Source organism: Cydia splendana, chromosome 6, assembly GCF_910591565.1.
Source record: "Cydia splendana chromosome 6, ilCydSple1.2, whole genome shotgun sequence".
NCBI classification, from domain to species: domain Eukaryota; kingdom Metazoa; phylum Arthropoda; class Insecta; order Lepidoptera; family Tortricidae; genus Cydia; species Cydia splendana.
The window spans coordinates 24,160,665-24,173,573 of record NC_085965.1 but is presented as its reverse complement, the minus strand read 5'-3'; the positions used below and the strand labels follow the sequence as shown (position 1 = coordinate 24,173,573).

Genomic DNA, 12,909 nt, shown 5'->3' with positions numbered 1-12,909 from the left:
CGTTGAGGTCCGGATTTATTAAAAATACACAACGCGATTTTTTATTCATGCGACTTTGGGAGTTTACCGCATTGTGCCCGTTGTGTGGCAATCTCACAATATTGTGTAGTGATGAGCTGTGGTTTTACTTTTGTGTGATATTCCCACCTTCGTAAGATTCCATCTCCCGGGCAATCAATTTTAGACGAGGGTGCAGTGAGACGATTTAATGTAAATAAAATTATATGTTTTAATCTGAATATATATGTTTTATATGTTTTTTGATGTCTGAGAATGAAAATAATCCGCGAGGGCTCGGTGGATTGTGTAGCGATGTAAATGTGCGTAATATAATTACGATACTAAATACTATATCACTGATATAATTAAACTTATTTACCATTAGGCTATAAATAAGTAGCCCCCTAGGCGTATTCAAGATCGATCTGGGCTAGCCGGTAGTGACCTGACCTGTGTTGAGTCCCAGTAAAGGCGTTTATTTACATAACGAGCACATAATTATATTTGTTTCTGAGTCATGGATGTGTTCTATGTAGGTATTTGGATTTATAATTTTATACATAAATTATAAGTAAAATAAACCAATACCCAGAATTTTCTTCAGTTGAGTATAAATAATTACATTCGATCACATTCTCTGTGAATAATTTTGTACTCGTATAAAGTAAGTAGGTAAGTATCGAAAGGGAAGCAAACACTGATTTTAATGATTATAAGCTAACGCAGGCAAGTATATTTAATTGTGCCTAACTATCTCCACACAGATCCGCCCAAAAATAATTATAAAAACAAGTTTAACATCTTATAGATTCTACGATGCACAAAAGTTTGCGCGATGTAGGATATTCGCCGGTTGTAACAGCGCCATCTACGAGGCTATTATGTAAACACATCAATTTAGGCTAGGCCTATGGGAATGTAGCCCAATAATACACTCGGAACTCGGAATATTCATTCCTGGGGAATATTCCCAATAAAGGCGCGTCACTATTTGGCCGTTGTGGAATTCTTACAATATTGCGGTTCGTTACGGTCGGCTTTCTCTGAAAGGTTAGGGGCTTGTAAAGTGGGTCCAAGTGCGTGATAAAATCAAAGGGCCACAGTTCAATGTTGGCGAAAAAATGTTGTTAGGTTAGGTTAGGTATTTTTATAGAATTATATAGATAAGCAACGGAGATGGCAAGTAGGCTTTCCCGTATCGCCGACAGTTTTTTTTTATCGAGTATACGATTTTGTCACAAATTGCGATTGCAGTTTGTTGGCGAGATCGCGCTCATTTTTACGTTTTAAACAAACATGTTATGGTATGCACTATGCACTAAATACTAAACTTAACTTAAAGACACACTATCCGAAAAGCGAACATGCATGCCGATTATGATGACAAATCAATAAAAGATAAAAGTAGATTAACATTTGAAACTATTTTAACAAATAAATTCAAGTAAAGGTATGTGTTAGTACAGTTTTAATATTAGGGTATATTTTCCAATAAAGTATCTTTTAACTCATTTTTAAATTTAGCCCTACTACATTTATTTTCTTCCCTTAGGTATACATTCGTTATACAATTTTGGTATCAAAAACAAATTAGTTCTTTTGCCATAATAGTTTTTAGCAGTGTTTTGTACAATTTTTTTAAACCTTATTGCTCTTTGTTCTATATCTACTTTGTTTTAACACCTTAAATTTATCATCAAAACAATTTTCTACTGCTATCAAATATTGTACCTTTTGATGTATAGGAAGTATTTTACATACCTTGTACAATTTGTCGTAATTCCCTTTAAGCTTATTTTTATTTTTTTTATTATCTAGGTATTTCAGTAGAGTAAGGTACCTATGAGAAGACTCGCTTTTTGTACAGAATATAATCAGGCGTTTTGTAAACTAAGAAAGCCCCGCTAAAATGATAAGTTTTTTGAGGATTACTTTTTATTATTACAAAAAAGTAAACATTTCAAATTGCTCCTAACACGTCGCACATGTAGGTTACAAAAAATGGCTTCTACAAAATAAACACGCCAAGTTCGAAACTTTACGCAGGCATCTTGCATACCATCATATATTCGTACAAGAAACGACCAATTTGACTAGAACCTTGACGCGTAAAACATTTCTATAAAAACGCTAGAAATAATAAGCGAGAACGCGGCTCAAATTAAAGTGGCGTAAGTAATATATTATTAAAACTCTTTTGGGTAGGCATTCTTCATAACGTGGTTAGGTATGTTTAGCGTAAAACGTAGGGAATAAGAATTAAGTTGGTAAGTGGTGTTGTTTAGTGTTGTTTTGTTCTTTTGTTTTTGAGATAAATGTGCTCGAGTTTTAGAGGTCAAATTCGTAGGTATGTATTAAAGTCACACATATGTGTTAGACGATAGTGTTATTATTAATGATCTTAGTCAATGTGGAGAAGATAATGTCTATCAGGTAATAAGACCGTCTACATGCTCTTTCGTCGCTTTTAACTCTTGCGTTTGACACATACTTCCACTTACAGGCCGGTAGAGCAGTTGTTGGAGAGAAGCTCTTCCTCTCTGACTGTATCTGAGCGAATTACGTACCTATACAAATACGAGAGTTGTTACCCTATGACAGTACCAAAAATAAAATTTTATAAGTACCTATGCCAGTTTTCTCCATTTGGCTTTAATATGCACTATGGAATATGTTAACAATAAAAAAAACTATTAAAATGTTCTTCCACATATGGATTTCCGTCACACACACACATACCCCAGAAAAAGCATTTCCTTATAGTAGATATTAATTACTCGAGTGAAACAAAAGTAGACATTTCCGGAAGCCTTGTGGGCGGGCACGCGCCTCCAAAAAGCCGCAGAGTGGCCATTTCCGGCTGAAACACAGAAAACCGCTTGAAAACAGACATTTTAAAAGGGTAACTTTTAGTTTTGCACGCGACGCAGATTTAGATACCTGCTAATAATGTTGTTTACAACAAAACATATCACACGCGTTGCTTACCCTTTAGCTTTAAGGATGACTCGCTTTAGACCGGGCCATGTCCGGGCCGGAGCTTCCGGCGCTTACTTTTCTATGACATGACAGGCGATCACGTGATGCTTTCCATAGAAAACGATGACCGGAAGCTCCGGCCCGGACACGGCCTGGTCTAACGTGAGTTACATGAGTCATCCTTTAAGGTGCCTTCAACATACAAGGATTCGCTGTGTTGACAGATTATTATATGCAGACGAAGTCGTGGGCATTAGCTAGTCCATCATATATTCCTAAATCTGAACTAAACCTGCAATATACCAGTAGCAGCGCGACATTAACTGCCAACTGCATTGCTGCCGCAAATGTTATACATTATCGATGTTGTTATTGACCGAAGCGTAGCGAAGGTCTACGTTTTGACTCGGGCATTTTGCTTTCGTATGTCCGTCCGGCTGCCGTCCGGATGTTCTCCTCTACAGGTCACAATTCTCAACCGATTCTCGTGAAATTTTGTGACCAGATTCTATGATTAAATAAAATTTTTATGTCAATCCAGTTTTTGGAAATTTTTAAAAATGGCGGAGTTGTGATACCTCGCGCCTAAACAAATAGTCGTATCGATATCATAAGAGTTTTTTCTTTTTGAGATATGTTTATAGATTAAATGGCCAAAAATTTAGAAAATTTATTTCGCTGGTTTCGGAGGTATTGAGATATTTAATTTTAACTAATTTTAATTTGAGAATGAGTAGCTAAATTTCGTCAGCTTATCTAAGAACTATTTGGCTCAGTTTGTAAACGTTCGCTTTTTTTGTTTGCACAGAGAGTCTGGGTTCGATCCCCAGTATTTGTATGCTGGGATATAACTTTTTTTATTTTTTTACACTTATATTCGTATTGTTTTTTTTTAGTTTACTATAAATCATAAATCATTTATTTGCTTGAAAAGGGTACAGTTAGAGATGTTCACGTTTGTTGTTGTCCTCCTTATTCAGCTGTCCACAAACAGCATGCGAACAGTTTTATAAGCAAGAATATTAAAAAATATGCCTACTTATTAAACACTTATAACTAAGAAAACCATGCCTATATACAAGAATGTCCATGTGCACACAATTAAATAACATCATTAAAATGTTATTATCATAATTAACATAATATAGGATCATTATTGAAATAAATAGAAATTATTAATATTACGTAGGTATTGATGTTAAATTATATCATAAAATTCATAAATTGGTCTGATTGTCAATATAGTTGTTCATTAATTTCATTACATTCACCGTAATCATCATCTAAAAATTCACTTACAGAGTAATACCTTTCTTGTATGAGCCATTTGTGTAAGGCCTTTTTAAATTTATGGTAAGGCATATGCTTTATATCCTCTGGTATTTTATTGTAAATTTTGATGCACATTACACTACATTTTTTTCTTAATAAGGCAATCTTTTGTGGCTTACCAACTACTAATCTATCCTTATTTCTAGTACCCCGGGTATATGTCACCAGCCGTACTAAATAGCTCTATAGGTATATGCTCCTTTACAAATTTTGCCGTTTCGTATATGTACAGACATGGAAGGGTAAGTAGGTTTAACGAAAGAAACAATGGTTTGCAAGATTCATTTAAAATATATTTAAAGCTCTTAGCACCATTTGGCACCATGTAATTTACGAGGTCTACGGCTCACACAGCCGCTAGTCAACTTTGTATCAAGCGTATCAAGCAGACACGTCCGCGAACGACGCTATTAAGCTTAGAAATAAATTAAAAGTGGAAAAAATCACTTTCATTCACTGTCTTGGATGGGACTTGAACCCACGACTACTGGATCACTGGTACAGTGCTCTGCCGTCTGAGCTACCAAGACCGTATCCAATACAGCGAATATTACCGGTAATATTCGTATTACCGTACCCAAGACAGTGAATTAACACTTTTAATTTATTTCTAAGCTTTATCGATGTTGTTACCCGGATTTTTGAAATTTGCGGCAACAATGCGGTCAGCAGTATTGTCGCCCTGCAATACCGCAGCAGCCGGGCTAGCACATGATTGGCGCGACAGTATCTCGCGGCGAGACAGACTACCCGTCCCTCTTTTATTAACATAGTTAGAAAAAGACGGGTAGTCTATCGCGGTAAAGCTGGTGTAAACTGAATCCGTATGCAGGTGCTTTAAAATAGTGAGCAAGATAAGAGCGGTCGAACCGTTAAACGTAGAAGTTATATCTCGCAGACAATGCAACCAGCGGCAGTAGCACGGTCGCATTTTTATCGCTTGTCACCATGCCTGTCACGTTCTAACAAGTATGTAAGTGCGAAAGTGACGGGCATAGTGGCAGGCAATAAAAATTGAACCATGCTGCGCACGCGGGACTGTTCAGTTATTCACAAATATTACCTCAATAATTACTAATTCCGATGGATCTTGGCCGAGTTAATGATTGGTATTACGAGTATTTATTTATTATTGGTCTCAAAATTATTATTCATATTCTTAGCTTATAATGAACATACCTTTTATTAAAAAATACCGCTGTCTGTTATTGATACCCTTGTCAACCCGTAACAGAATGGCGCCCAACGTGGGGCCCGAACCCGCGAACCTGTGATTAACAGTCTCATGCTCTAACGACTGAGCTAGCCGGGTATATTTCATTTTTCGGGTTCCGTACCCAAAGGGTAAAAAGGGACACTATTACTAAGACTCCACTGTCCGTCTGTCTGTCACCAGGCTGTATCTCATGAACCGTTGAAATTTTCACAGATGATGTATTTCTGTTGCCGCTATAAGAACAAATACTAAAAAGTACGGAACCCTCAGTGGGCGAGTCCAACTTGCACTTGTCCGGTTTTTACTATTTTACTAAGAACCGAATAGTTCAAATTATACTAGAAACGAGCTCGTTTGTATAGAAAAGTTTCGTTAATAACAGCTACAATATCGCAGACGATCTGCCGTATTCGAACTTCAAGATATTCACAAGAGACGACACGTACTAGATCCATTCTAGATACGTTATAGTTTAGATATCAACTAGTTCTCTTTTACAGCGCAATTCGGGCAACCAATGTCACTTTTACGTTAGATAGAGTAAGATATCTATTAGATGTGAATTGGATCTCTAAGTCATATCCTGTGGAAATCGTTCAACAGTATCTCCAGAATCGCGCAAATGTCAAATTTGACAGGTTAGATCTTAAACATAACGTTATCGTATCTTTGTGGTGTCTAAAAGATGTCTAATAGATGTCTATTTCAAAATCCGAATCGGGCCCGATATCTGTTCCGACCATACTGCCTGTTCAAAAAGCTAGAACCTACAAAGACTTGTGTAAAGATAAGACCCTTTTATATTTTAACTTCGTAGCCAGACTACACTGATTGTGGAAGATCGTATGTCAGTACGAATTTATATGGATGGAGAACCTTTGGATTTTGTTCAGATGGACTACAGGACTGTAGACCGCAGTTTTATATCGAATCGAGTATCGACATCGACAAAGAGAACGGCTAAAAGATAATGGACATTATCGAAGTAAATGGATTGGACTACAAAACTTTATTTTAGAAGTATAGGTCTACCACATACCTATCTCACTATCTGTTATCCCTTTCCCGCATATTGTTCCATATATGATCGTTATAAATTCTACCCTATATTGACCCCTATTCAAGATTGAACAAATAATTATATTTATATGTCATGCAGTAAAAGGTTAAATATTTAAAACTTTCGCGTTTTGAACACATATCAACTCACATTTAATACGAAACGTCGGTAAATAAAGGTAATAAAATAAATTCGCGATAGACCCGTCTATAAATGTGAGTTAGTAAAAAGTTTGTGATAAGGGCGTGTTTACATATATAAACACGCCCTTATCACAAAAATGCGAATTATCGCTCGGTAGCCGCCATATTACATGTCAGTGTTGACGTACGAGTGTCAGTGACAGATCGCGATCCTTTTACGTCAACTATTGCTTTCTAAGGTATGCAGGCACGAAATTGTAAGTTAATTTATTTATTGGTGGAATAAAACATATAATATTGTTTTGTTAGGTACTTTTAATATGGGACCAATACCGAAATCGCGAAAAAATTTTTGACTTTTCCATAGAAATTATTTGATTAGCCAAAATGTATGAAAAGGCCGATATTTTTCGCGATTTCGGGGTTTTTTTCATAACAAAAGTAGCTCAGTTTAGCGAATAGAATCGAACCCTGTATTTAGAGCCCCATTTATTATACAGCGTGTCTCCCACGCTGTATATGTAATAAATGCGGCACCGATGTACAACATATGTGCCGTATTTACCCAGTCGCCACAGAAATATGATACAATGACCATCCCTGCGCTCCGCTGCACGCGGACACTGGGTGTCGAACAATAAAAGCTCCAGACCGAGCTTCGAAGAATTGTACGGAGGAAAAATCGGCATTTGAGTGTGAAAGGTACAGTGAAACGAGTAGTATAAAATCTAATATTAAGCTGTTGTTTCCAAGAAATTATTCAAGTTTCGACCGAGGTAACGCTCTATACCCCTGCCTCTAAAATCTACAGCGTTACGAGCAGTAACCTAGTCTAACAAAGTATCAACTCCAATCACCCTCAACTGCAAAACAGCGCTGAACGTAGTGACAACGTCATGTTCATAAATGTTCCGTCGGAGCAGCAATGCAGGTCTTATATTTTTCATTTACGGACGTATACCTGATGGGAGACGTGTTATTGTCTTGTTACCAAGCGCATAAGACCTAAACTATTAAGGCAAACGCCGACCTAAACTAAAAAAGTAGTTTTGAAATAAAAGAATAATGAAATTCATCGCTTCTGACAAGGCTCGCGTCTGTGACGTGCTTGAACCATATGTATTATTAAGTCGAATAAACGGTCGACATAATTCGATGCAATTTTAGAGGATCTTCATCAACTGCACGGCCTTTACTGGTCGAGCGCGCGACGTGCAATGCGAGCTAGAGCTTGACTCGCACGACTGCACACGACGGGCGGCGGTGACGTCACCGTTGCGAGGAAGGAACTACCCTCTTTGTTGCCGTTAAAAATAATTTTAATATGTTTGAGTCTCACGGGAGATTCGAGCTCTTGACTCTGGGATACCATAAATAAAAAGGAATTTATAAAAGAAGGCTGGAGTTGCTATCGACTTAAGGCCGGCACAGACTGACCGCAACCCGACTGCAACTTGTATGGGAACTGCACGCCGACGTTGCAGTTGGCGTGTAGTCGGCGTGCAGTTCCCATACAAGTTGCAGTCGGGTTGCAGTCCGTTTGTATCGGCCCTTACACACGTACAGTAGCTGCAGTAGCATCGTCACGACGCTCATAAACGTCTCGCCGGTGCACTGCAATACAGGTCCTTTACATTTTTCATTTACGGACGTATCACCTGGCGAAAGTGTTCCAAACGGTTACCGAGAGCAGATAAACTACATAAATATGTAGTCCCAACCAAGAGATTTAAAAAAACACTTTCTCTGGTCCTTAGTATGGAAGCTACCGTTTATTATTAAAGAATGTGAAAAAAATGTGTTTTAACTAAAACTGTGAAATGATTTTTAGGGTTCCGTACCCAAAGGGTAAAACGGGACCCTATTACTAAGACTTCGCTGTCCGTCCGTCCGTCTGTCACCAGGCTGTATCTCACGAACCGTGATAGCTAGACAGTTGAAATTTTCACAGATTATGTATTTCTGTTGCCGCTATAACAACAAATACTAAAAACAGAATAAAATAAAGATTTAAATGGGGCTCCCATACAACAAACGTGATTTTTGACCAAAGTTAAGCAACGTCGGGAGTGGTCAGTACTTGGATGGGTGACCGTTTTTTTTTGCTTTTTTTTTGTTTTTTTTTTATATGGTACGGAACCCTTCGTGCGCGAGTCCGACTCGCACTTGCCCGATTTTTCAGTTAGCTGTACCTATACTAAAGTTGATTTTAGCGGTCGACACTTATAGCTGTCCGTAGTACGTCTCCGGTAGCGATAAAGCTTGTAGTATTTTTTTTTTTTATAAATATTGTTATGTTCCTGGAAACGCGGCGCTATCGGTATACACGTTGTTTCTGGGTGTGTAATTGTTCTAGTCGGGATATGGTGTTTGTGTTTTGTGTTTGTGAAGTGTAGTATGTGTATGTGTGTGTGCGTGTGTGTAGCGTGAAGTGATTTGAAACGGAAGAGATTGAGAAATGAAGAAATGAACAAATGAGTGTTTTCGTTTTAAGTGCCGTTGAAAGATTTTAAATTGTTAACAATATATTCTATGAAATCGTTGAAGCATTTTGTGGTAGATTCTTTTGTAAGTATGGCCTGTAAGTTATATGGGTCGATGTTAAGGTTTTGATAGGTGATTAGAAGGTTGTGGCGTTTTGAAGAGAAACTTGGACAGTTATATATTAAGTGGTTGAGTGTCTGTGGTATGTCGGTATTTGGGTCGCATGGACATTTATTGTCAGTGATTATCTTAAATCTGTGTAAATATGTCTTGTGGTAGCCGTGATTGCTTAAGAATTGGGTTATGGCAAAAGTAAGTCTGGTCTTTTCCAGATACTGCATGAGGTCATCGTGGGTGGGAAATAGGGTTTTAGTGTACAGGCAGTTGTTCGGGTGGTTATAGTCATCTTTCCTGCCGTTCTGAAGCTCGGATTTTAGTAGATATTTGATGTGACTAATTGGTATTCGTGTATAGTCCGGGGCGCGGTGTAATTTAGTGGCAGCTTTTGCTGCAGCATCTGCTAACTCATTCCCTTGTATACCACAGTGTGCCTTGGTCCAGAAAAATTCCACGTTTGTAGTCTGCTTGTGCTTGTGAATCAGGATTTGTATACCGTTAGCTAGATGGTTGTAACTGTTTGGGTTTGCGATTTCAGTGAGTCCCGATTTACTGTCTGAGAACACTAGAATTTTGTGTGGACGAGCATGGTCACCTAACGCAAATCGGAGTCCCTCTTGTATAGCCAGTAATTCAGCCTGGAATACCGAACAACAGTCATGCAGTTTCAGCTTCTTTACAATTGGCGGACGGTTGTGTTTTTCTATAACAAAGGCTGACCCGACCTTGCCGTCGACTTTGCTTCCGTCTGTGTATACGTGCCTCGAGTTTGGAGCCAGTTGATTTTCTATTATATTATCTAGTTCCTGTTAATTGTTAATGTGTTTGTATTCGATTGTGCGTCTATGGGCTGGATGTAGCAGAGATGATGGTGGTTCAGGGCATTCGATTGGTAAGTCGTTCGGTAATAGGGAGGAGTGCCGGCTGATGCGTGCTAACTCTACCTCCGCCGCGTAGCGCACAATCGCTGGTAGTGGCGTGAACCTGGCCAGTGTGATGGACAGCGGTGTATTAAGCGTTTTAAATCCTTGGACGCATTTAATTGCAAACAGTCTTTGTAGAGATAGTAGTTTGTCATTGACTTTTTGGTATTTTAAGGCGTTTATCCACACTGATGCTGCATATGTGAGTATTGGTTCCACAACATGTTCAAAAATAGTTCTGATATTACGAGTGTGGACTCCCCATGTCGGTCTAATGAATTGTTGTAGCTTGTAGTATAGTTTTTTGGTCTTTTCTATTGTCGTTAATATGTGTTCAATGAAAGTTTGTTTATTATCGATTGTCACACCAAGGTATTTAAAAGAATTGCTGTACGGTATGCGATTTCCATCTACGTAGATTCGTGCCTGTTTAGCCCTGGGGACGAATGCAAGGAGTTTAGTTTTTTCGTGTCCAAACGATAGCTTAACTCCCTTACCCCAGTTTACAACTTGAGTTAAAGCAGTGTTCGTTCTGCATTCTAGTTCTGCGACATTTTTGGAGCTGCAGATCAGGAGTATATCGTCGGCATATGCTTGTATATGGCAACCTTCGGCCATTGGCATATCCAGTACTTCGTCGAGGATGAGATTCCAAAGAACTGGGCCAACGACAGATCCCTGAATGCAGCCCCTGGATGTAGCTTTTTCGGTCAGGCAGTCTGCAAATGCCAGGACAACTCTTCTGTCAGTGAGATAATTAAGTAGAATTTCGTAGATGTTTTTGGGACAATTTATAAGCTTGAGCCGTTTGAAGATAGCTGGCCACCAGGCGTTGTCGAAGGCAGCTTTGATGTCTAGTGACACAGCAACGACAAGCTCATTTTTGTCTCTGGCATTTTTAACAGCACCTAACGCATGGTGAATTGCATTTGTTGTGGATGTTTGAAGTCTTTCTCTTTCGCAAGCAACGAACGTGTAAATGTAAATTTTGTATTAATAATGAAATTCGCGTACCCATGAGCAGGGATGATAAAAAGAAAACACCCGCTTGCAAAGAAAAACTACTCCCGTGAAAATTTGTGAGTAGGTATATAGGTTCGGTAATATCGTACCATCACGCTCCGCGATTGTTGCACCATTTATGATCCTAGCTAAATTGGTTATTCAATACTTACGCTTTCCAATTTAGCAAGAACCCTAAATGGCATAACGATCCCGTGTGGTGACTGTACATAATAGGTAAGTAAGTAACTGAGCCACTAAAGAAGAGACGCTTCGCACGTGGAATTCCGTACATTGGCTCGCCTGTTCGCGTAATTATATTGTTGTCTGCTCGCGCAGTGACATTGACAGCCAGCATCATGAATAAGAATAAGAATAAGAATAAGAATGATTTAAACGATTGGCAACCACATGTATGACCGATGCTTCCCTCGCGACATTAAGGCCCAAGCTCTGATCCACTTGCGAGATGCCTGGAATACCCGATGGCAAACTACTCAACTACAGATTACTAAACATTTTCGCAGTATCCAACCAAATATTCTCCATAAACCGTGGTTCTCTGGTACACGAAAGTCAATGCCCAAGAACATTACATCAACGATCATTCGCCTTCGACTGGGCCACGTTTGCACCCCCGTTCGCTTAAAAAAGATGCGTGTTCGAGACCACTCTCTATGTGAATGTGGTCTGGCGGAGGGTACTCTCGAACACGTATTTTGGGATTGTAATCGTCTCGTTACCCCCTTATATGACATCCTCCCCCCTAAAATTCCTCGTCCGGTTAACATTAATTTCCTCCTTACATTAGTTACCTCCCCTTTTGTGAACGTCTTAGCTAAACACATAAAAAACAATAACTTGTATTTGTAGTAGTTAGTTTTAATAATGTATGTTTGTTTTGTCCTGGTTGTAGGTAGATCTACATTCGATTCTCATCTGAATGAACTGCGTCGTGGATATTCACCGGCCAATTGTCTTCATAAAGCACGTGCCTTCCTAAACCTTGACGTTGGCGGAATCATCGACAATATCGATGGAGCCATAACACCCAAAGATTGATTGAAGAATGATTTATTGCAGTACTGTGTACATTTGTGGATGGTAATCATGATACAATTAGTTTCAACAGTTACCCATTTCGGGTATGCAATACTTAAATAACTTATGAACTAAACTTAAATAACATGCAAAGATAATTACATACAGTAAAGGGCCATAAAGTTTGCACATCGGAATTTCGGCTTCGTAGAGCGTTGTCTCTTTCATTCTCGTTGCCTCCAATATTCTCTTTCTAAATACCGATGTGCAAACTTTATGGCCCTTTACTGTACCAATTAATGCTCAAAATATTCTTTCAGACTATAAAATGTTTTATCTAATAGCCAGTTTTTCAACCTTACCCTGAATCGGTTATCTTCAAGTGCCTTAATATCAGCTGGAAGGTGATTAAATACTCGAATAGCTGTTACAAAAAGTGCTCTTTTTGTATATAGACGGGTTTGTTTTTGGTAGCATAATGTTATATTTATATTGAGTCCTAGCATTGCACTTAGTTGAAGAGTGAGCTGTAAAATAATTAGGCTGTTTTTTTACAAATAAGCATGGGCGGGACACTTAGAGGGTATAACCAAACGGAGTAGCCATTAACAG

The 12,909-nt window shown here is 38.6% G+C and overlaps 1 non-coding gene across 1 annotated transcript; it reads right to left on the bottom strand.

Moving 5' to 3' along the window:
- Positions 1–4,768: 4,768 nt before the first annotated feature.
- Trnat-agu (transfer RNA threonine (anticodon AGU)) lies at positions 4,769–4,841 on the bottom strand. The gene has a single exon. It is a non-coding gene; the product is annotated as a tRNA-Thr (tRNA).
- Positions 4,842–12,909: the final 8,068 nt, after the last annotated feature.